This window comes from Pseudophryne corroboree, chromosome 1 (genome assembly GCF_028390025.1).
Source record: "Pseudophryne corroboree isolate aPseCor3 chromosome 1, aPseCor3.hap2, whole genome shotgun sequence".
Classification (NCBI taxonomy): Eukaryota; Metazoa; Chordata; class Amphibia; order Anura; family Myobatrachidae; genus Pseudophryne; species Pseudophryne corroboree.
In genome coordinates, this window is record NC_086444.1 from 871,797,258 (window position 1) to 871,806,170 (window position 8,913).

Here is an 8,913-nt window from a genome sequence, read left to right on the forward strand (position 1 = left end):
GGCTCCGCAGGAGACTGGGCACAAATAGAAAGCTTTAGTACTACCTGGTGTGCACTGGCTCCTCCCCCTATGACCCTCCTCCAAGCCTCAGTTAGATTTTTGTGCCCGAACGAGAAGGGTGCACACTAGGGGCTCTCCTGAGCTTCTTAGTGAAAGTTTTAGTTTAGGTTTTTTATTTTCAGTGAGACCTGCTGGCAACAGGCTCACTGCATCGAGGGACTAAGGGGAGAAGAAGCGAACTCACCTGCGTGCAGAGTGGATTGGGCTTCTTGGCTACTGGACACCATTAGCTCCAGAGGGACCGATCACAGGCCCAGCCTTGGAGCTCGGTCCCAGAGCCGCGCCGCCGGCCCCCTTACAGAGCCAGAAGCAAGAAGAGTCCGGCAAATCGGCGGCAGAAGACATCCTGTCTTCCACAAGGTAGCGCACAGCACTGCAGCTGTGCGCCATTGCTTCTCAGCACACTTCACACTCCGGTCACTGAGGGTGCAGGGCGCTAGGGGGGGGGCGCCCTGAGCAGCAATAGAAACACCTTGGCTGGCTAAAAATACATCACATATAGCTCCTGGGCTATATGGATGAATTTTAACCCCTGCCAGATTTTCACAAAAAGCGGGAGAAAGGCCGCCGAGAAGGGGGCGGAGCCTATCTCCTCAGCACACAGGCGCCATTTTCCCTCACAGCTCCGCTGGAAGGACGTCTCCCTGGCTCTCCCCTGCAGTCCTGCACTACAGAAACAGGGTAAAAAAGAGAGGGGGGCACTAATTGGCGGATTATTAACAATACAGCAGCTATAAGGAAGAAACACTTATATAAGGTTGTCCCTATATCTATATATAGCGCTCTGGTGTGTGCTGGCATACTCTCCCTCTGTCTCACCAAAGGGCTAGTGGGGTCCTGTCCTCTATCAGAGCATTCCCTGTGCGTGTGCTGTGTGTCGGTACGTTTGTGTCGACATGTATGAGGAGGAAAACGATGTGGAGGCGGGGCAATTGCCTATAATAGAGATGTCACCCCCTAAGGAGTCGACACCTGAGTGGATGGCTTTATGGAAGGATTTACGTGACAGTGTCAGCTCCTTACAAAAGACGGTTGATGACATGAGACAGCCGACTAATCAGCTAGTCCCTGTCCAGGCGTCTCAGAAACCATCAGGGGCTCTAAAAAGGCCGTTACCTCAGGTGGTGGATACTGACGTCGACACGGATACTGACTCCAATGTCGACGGTGAGGAGACAAACGTGACTTCCAGTAGGGCCACACGTTACATGATCACGGCAATGAGAGAGGTGTTAAACATTTCTGATACTGCAAGTACCACTAAAAAGGGTATTATGTGGGGTGTGAAAAAACTACCTGTAGTTTTTCCTGAATCAGACGAATTAAATGAGGTGTGTGATGAAGCGTGGGTTTCCCCCGATAAAAAACTGATAATTTCTAAAAAGTTATTGGCATTATACCCTTTCCCGCCAGAGGTTAGGGCGCGTTGGGAAACACCCCCTAGAGTAGATAAGGCGCTCACACGCTTATCAAAACAAGTGGCGTTACCGTCTCCTGATACGGCCGCCCTCAAGGAACCAGGTGACAGAAAACTGGAGAATATCCTAAAAAGTATATACACACATACTGGTGTTATACTGCGACCAGCAATCGCCTCAGCCTGGATGTGCAGCGCTGGGGTAGCTTGGTCGGATTCCCTGACTGAAAATATTGATACCCTGGATAGGGACAGTATATTGTTGACTATAGAGCATTTAAAAGATGCATTTCTATATATGCGAGATGCACAGAGGGATATTTCCACTCTGGCTTCAAGAGTGAGTGCGCTGTCCATTTCTGCCAGAAGAGGATTATGGACGCGACAGTGGTCAGGTGATGCGGACTCTAAACGGCATATGGAAATATTGCCTTATAAAGGGGAGGAGTTATTTGGGGTCGGTCTATCGGACCTGGTGGCCACGGCAACTGCTGGGAAATCCACATTTTTACCCCAGGTAGCCTCTCAACATAAAAAGACGCCGTCTTATCCGGCTCAGTCCTTTCGTCCCCATAAGGGCAAGCGGGCAAAAGGTTCCTCTTTTCTGCCCCGGGGCAGAGGAAGGGGAAAAAGACTGCAACAGACAGCCACTTCCCAGGAACAAAAGCCCTCCCCCGCTTCTGCCAAGTCCTCAGCATGACGCTGGGGCCTTACAAGCGGACTCAGGCACGGTGGGGGCCCGTCTCAAGAATTTCAGCGCGCAGTGGGCTCACTCGCAAGTGGACCCCTGGATCCTGCAAGTAGTATCTCAGGGGTACAAATTGGAGTTCGAGACATCTCCCCCTCGCCGGTTCCTGAAGTCTGCTTTACCAACGTCTCCCTCCGACAGGGAGACAGTATTGGAGGCAGTTCACAAGCTGTATTCCCAGCAGGTGATAATCAAGGTACCCCTCCTGCAACAAGGGAAGGGGTATTATTCCACGCTGTTTGTGGTACCGAAGCCGGACGGCTCGGTGAGACCAATTTTAAATCTGAAGTCTTTGAACACTTACATACAGAGGTTCAAATTCAAGATGGAGTCACTCAGGGCAGTGATCGCGAACCTGGAAGAGGGGGACTATATGGTGTCTCTGGACATCAAAGATGCCTACCTCCATGTCCCCATTTACCCTTCTCATCAAGGGTACCTCAGGTTTGTGGTACAAAACTGTCACTATCAGTTTCAGACGCTGCCGTTTGGATTATCCACGGCACCTCGGGTCTTTACCAAGGTAATGGCCGAAATGATGATTCTTCTTCGAAGAAAAGGCGTTTTAATTATCCCTTACTTGGACGATCTCCTGATAAGAGCAAGATCCAGAGAACAGTTAGTAGTCGGAGTAGCCCTATCTCAAGTAGTGCTACGGCAGCACGGCTGGATTCTAAATATCCCAAAATCGCAACTGATTCCGACAACACGTCTTCTGTTCCTAGGGATGATTCTGGACACAGTCCAGAAAAAGGTGTTCCTTCCGGAAGAAAAAGCCAGGGAGTTATCCGACCTAGTCAGAAACCTCCTGAAACCAGGGCAAGTCTCAGTGCATCAATGCACAAGAGTCCTGGGAAAGATGGTAGCTTCCTACGAAGCGATTCCATTCGGCAGATTCCACGCAAGAACGTTCCAGTGGGATCTGCTGGACAAATGGTCCAGATCGCATCTTCAGATGCATCAGCGGATAACCCTGTCCCCAAGGACAAGGGTGTCTCTTCTGTGGTGGTTGCAGAGTGCTCATCTTCTAGAGGGCGCAGATTCGGCATTCAGGACTGGGTCCTGGTGACCACAGATGCCAGCCTGAGAGGCTGGGGAGCAGTCACACAGGGAAGAAATTTCCAGGGCTTGTGGTCAAGCCTGGAGACATCACTTCACATAAATATCCTGGAGCTAAGGGCCATCTACAATGCTCTAAGCCTAGCAAGACCTCTGCTTCAAGGTCAGCCGGTGCTGATCCAGTCGGACAACATCACGGCAGTCGCCCACGTAAACAGACAGGGCGGCACAAGAAGCAGGAGGGCAATGACAGAAGTTGCAAGGATTCTTCGCTGGGCGGAAAATCATGTGATAGCACTGTCAGCAGTGTTCATTCCGGAAGTGGACAACTGGGAAGCAGACTTCCTCAGCAGGCACGACCTCCACCCGGGAGAGTGGGGACTTCACCCAGAAGTTTTCCACATGATTGTGAACCGTTGGGAAAAACCAAAGGTGGACATGATGGCGTCACGCCTCAACAAAAAACTAGACAGGTATTGCGCCAGGTCACGGGACCCTCAGGCAATAGCTGTGGACGCTCTGGTAACACCGTGGGTGTACCAGTCAGTGTATGTGTTCCCTCCTCTGCCTCTCATACCCAAGGTACTGAGAATCATAGAAGGAGAGGAGTAAGGACTATACTCGTGGCTCCGGATTGGCCAAGAAGGACTTGGTACCCGGAACTTCAAGAGATGCTCACGGAGGACCCGTGGCCTCTACCTCTACGAAGGGACCTGCTCCAGCAGGGACCCTGTCTGTTCCAAGACTTACCGCGGCTGCGTTTGACGGCATGGCGGTTGAACGCCGGATCCTGAAGGAAAAAGGCATTCCGGATGAAGTCATCCCTACCCTGATCAAAGCCAGGAAGGATGTAACCGTGCAGCATTATCACCGTATTTGGCGTAAATATGTTGCATGGTGCGAGGCCAGGAAGGCCCCTACAGAGGAATTTCAACTGGGTCGTTTCCTGCATTTCCTGCAAACAGGACTGTCTATGGGCCTAAAATTAGGGTCCATTAAGGTTAAAATTTCGGCCCTGTCGATCTTCTTCCAAAAAGAACTGGCTTCAGCTCCTGAAGTTCAGACGTTTGTCAAAGGGGTGCTGCATATACAGCCTCCTTTTGTGCCTCCAGTGGCACCTTGGGATCTCAATGTGGTTTTGGGGTTCCTAAAATCACATTGGTTTGAACCACTCACCACTGTGGACTTAAAATATCTCACAAGGAATGTGGTAATGCTATTGGCCCTGGCTTCAGCCAGGCGCGTGTCAGAATTGGCGGCTTTATCCTATAAAAGCCCTTACCTAATTTTTCATACGGATAGGGCAGAATTGAGGACTCGTCCTCAATTTCTCCCTAAGGTGGTTTCAGCGTTTCACCTGAACCAGCCTATTGTGGTACCTGTGGCTACTAGGGACTTGGAGGACTCCAAGTTGCTGGACGTAGTCAGGGCCCTGAAAATATACGTTTCCAGGACGGCTGGAGTCAGAAAATCTGACTCGCTGTTTATCCTGTATGCACCCAACAAGCTGGGTGCTCCTGCTTCTAAGCAGACTATTGCTCGTTGGATTTGTAGTACAATTCAGCTTGCACATTCTGTGGCAGGCCTGCCACAGCCAAAATCTGTAAAAGCCCATTCCACACGGAAAGTGGGCTCATCTTGGGCGGCCGCCCGAGGGGTCTCGGCTTTACAACTTTGCCGAGCAGCTACTTGGTCAGGGGCAAACACGTTTGCTAAATTCTACAAATTTGATACCCTGAGGAGGACCTGGAGTTCTCTCATTCGGTGCTGCAGAGTCATCCGCACTCTCCCGCCCGTTTGGGAGCTTTGGTATAATCCCCATGGTCCTTACGGAGTTCCCAGCATCCACTAGGACGTCAGAGAAAATAAGAATTTACTTACCGATAATTCTATTTCTCATAGTCCCTAGTGGATGCTGGGCGCCCATCCCAAGTGCGGATTGTCTGCAATACTTGTACATAGTTATTGTTAACTAAATCGGGTTATTGTTGTAGTGAGCCATCTTTTCTAGAGGCTCCTCTGTTTATCATACTGTTAACTGGGTTCAGATCACAAGTTATACGGTGTGATTGGTGTGGCTGGTATGAGTCTTACCCGGGATTCAAAATCCTTCCTTATTGTGTACGCTCGTCCGGGCACAGTATCCTAACTGAGGCTTGGAGGAGGGTCATAGGGGGAGGAGCCAGTGCACACCAGGTAGTACTAAAGCTTTCTATTTGTGCCCAGTCTCCTGCGGAGCCGCTATTCCCCATGGTCCTTACGGAGTTCCCAGCATCCACTACGGACTATGAGAAATAGAATTATCGGTAAGTAAATTCTTATTTTTCCAGAGGTGAGTACTATTATATAATCCTCTCTAGGAATAAATAAACAGAATAGAAAGATAATATTAGATGTTATTGCCTTAAAAAATGTTGATAGGTGATTGGACCTGTCAATCAAAATTGGTGATGAATGAGAGACTGAGACAGGGGATATAGGGGGTAATTCCAAGTTGATCGCAGCAGGAAATTTTTTAGCAGTTGGGCAAAACCATGTGCAGTGCAGGGGGGGGCAGATATAACATTTTGCAGAGAGAATTAAATTTGGGTGGGTTATTTTGTGTCTGTGCAGGGTAAATACTGGCTGCTTTATTTTTACACTGCAATTTAGATTGCAGATTGAACTCACCCCACCCAAATCTAACTCTCTCTGCACATGTTATATCTGCCTCCCCTGCAGTGCACATGGTTTTGCCCAACTGCTAAAAAATTTCCTGCTGCGATCAACTCAGAATTACCCCCATAGTTCTCTCAAACTCGGAAATCGGGTTTCCTATGATTAAGCAAATGTGAAACGATCGTTAGGAGATCGGACGCAGATACTATGTGTCCGTTCATTTTAATAGCCTAGCCACTATTTAATTTAAATGATGTTGCATGTATAGCCAAGTGCCGTATTTTACCTAAGTGTCGAGATCCAAGCTATTATTGCAGCCGCTGTCGGCGCCACTGATCTCATAGCCGAAGACAGCTTTATCATAACCAGTGGACAACCACGTGGGTGGTCTCCCAGACGGGAGCCACGGCCAGCGGCTTCACGCTGGGATACGCGGCGAAGGGGAGGCATAGATAGAGGTATTCCCCAGCCATCACGGGAGACGTCACACACGTGTGGAGGGTCCCATAGTGGATACCGCGGTGTGCGAGCAGCAATATTTAGGAGACAGAGGGTAGTCATACTGTGGAGATTAAAACCGCAGGGTGCAGACAGTCATGTGTGTGGGGATATAGGTTGGCTTTCATTACACTGTGCCAGCATCTGATGCTGGAATTTCTCTCTGTGTGAATATATGTGAATTACTGCTGATGACCAGTGTACTTATGGAATAAAAGTCACAGATTATCATACTATAAATTCTACATTTGATATGTAGTGTCCCCCCTAGGATGAGGCAGGGGCAGGACGCTGGAGTTCGGGGGCACATTGGCGCGCGCACGTCGAAGCCGTGCACGCGGCCATGCAAATTAGGGGGCGTCATTTTAGTGGGCGGTGCGGGCCACAGACGCTACTATAGAGGGCGTCTGTGGCCGGCGACGTCACTTTTGGGGGCGTGCCCAGCACCTCCGTCGGTGCTGGGCTTCCCCCAGCTCTCTCCCAATGCGTGAATGGATGCCACGCGCATGCGCACGGCATCTTTACATGCTGGGAGGGCAGGAAGCGGGCGGTTGTTCTAGCAGGGCACAGCAAAAGGGGCAGGGCGGGTTTTGCCTTCTAAAAAACGGGCAGGGTGCGGCGCCCTGCTAAAAAGGCCTAGAGTGAACACTAATATGTGAAACACAATGTGCTATACCACCAATAAGCTATAAAGCACAGTTCAGTGCACTGTGATTTATTAACACATTACAGACAAATCAATAGATACACAGATCACATAGATAAAGTGTGAATTATTCAAGCCTCTAATGTGGACCATATATCTGTTAAACAGAAAATTGTGGATAGCCTGTGATAATAAGTGGGAACAATCTTTACCACACACTCTCCATCACACAGTGACACTGTACTGTACTGATTCAAGTAAAGAAACACACTGGTGATACTCCCTGAAGCAATCATTGTTTTGGATACCACAAGGCACTATAGTTAAGTCATAAGGTCCACCATAAAATCATCTATAATAAAAGGTGCATTATGAGTCAGTGATGTGCAACACTGCAAGCACAGTATTTGATAAGGATAGTGGTGGTACAATAAAACCATTCACAGGAGTTATTAATCCTGAGATACAAGTGTATCGACGAAATGAATTTAGCAGCTGACATTGCAACAAATATTGAAACACTGTTTAAGAATATTAAAGTCAGTGAATAAAGAGTAAAATACAGTGGCAAAGCCTTTTCATTCACTTTATTATTATTTTTTTTCACACAAATTAATACACTTGCACAATATTTCGCTTATGTTTTAATGACAATAATAAAAGTTAAATTTTAATATTATTGGTCATCTATCGTAAGGATATTTGACTATAAGAGAATATATTAGTCTGTGTGTGCCCACAACAGGCACTGTGCCAGAGTCTTTGCTCTCTAGTGGTCAGTGTCATCTTTCCAAATATCACTGGAAAGATGGCGCTGGCCAGGGGGAAGGGACCCCCACCCCCATTGTTATAATTGTGCCCCCCTCTGGAGTGCGGAAGCGGCTCTACAATTATTTATTATTTAAATATTATTTTGTAATGGGCACCATCACACCCCCTGTTCAAAGCCATGCCCCCTTTACCAAGGCCCGGCATAGCTCTCTACGCCCCTGGGTGTAACCCAAACTGGGAATGCCATTGCCTAACAGTCGTTGATTTAAAAAAAGAAACCCTCCTCCATTTTTGATGATTATTATTTCCCAATTCAACTTCTGACTTTTTAGATCATCATTTCTCCAGTCAGAACGGGCCACAGGCTTCCACATATAGCTTCCCTGGGTGCAGGAACAGAGAACAGACTACCATAGCCAGCTAGTTCAGGGTGCCGGAACAGAAAGAAGACCACCTTAGTCAATGTGGGTGGTGGAACAGGGCGTAGCCAACCTTAGCCAGCCATTATGGAGGCCGGGATGGGGCATAGACAACCCAGACCACCTTACACAGTTGTCCCGGGTGACAGAATGGGCAGCAGACTACCTTTAGATAGCCATTCTGGGTGCCGAAACGTCGAATAGATCAACCGGACCACCTTAACCAGCCAGAATGTGGTGCAGACATCCTTAGATAGCCATGCTGGTATGGGATGCAGATAACCTAAGATAGCCATCATGGGTGCCAGAACGGGGCACAGACCACCTTAGCCAGCCATTCTGGGTGCCAGAATGGGGAGCAGACCACCCAGGCCACCTTAGATAACTGTTCCAGTTGCTGGAATGGGATGCAGAACACCTAAGAGAGCTGTTCCAGGTGCAGAATAAGACCAGACCACCTTAGATAACCATTCTGGGTGCCAGAATGTGGCGCAGACCACCTTCGATACCTGTGATGAGTGCCGGAATGGGACTTAGACCACCAAGAGATCTGTTCCGGGTGCCATAATAGGACGCAGACAACCTTAGATAGCCATGCTGGGTGCCAGAATGGGAAGCAGACAACCTAAGATAGCCA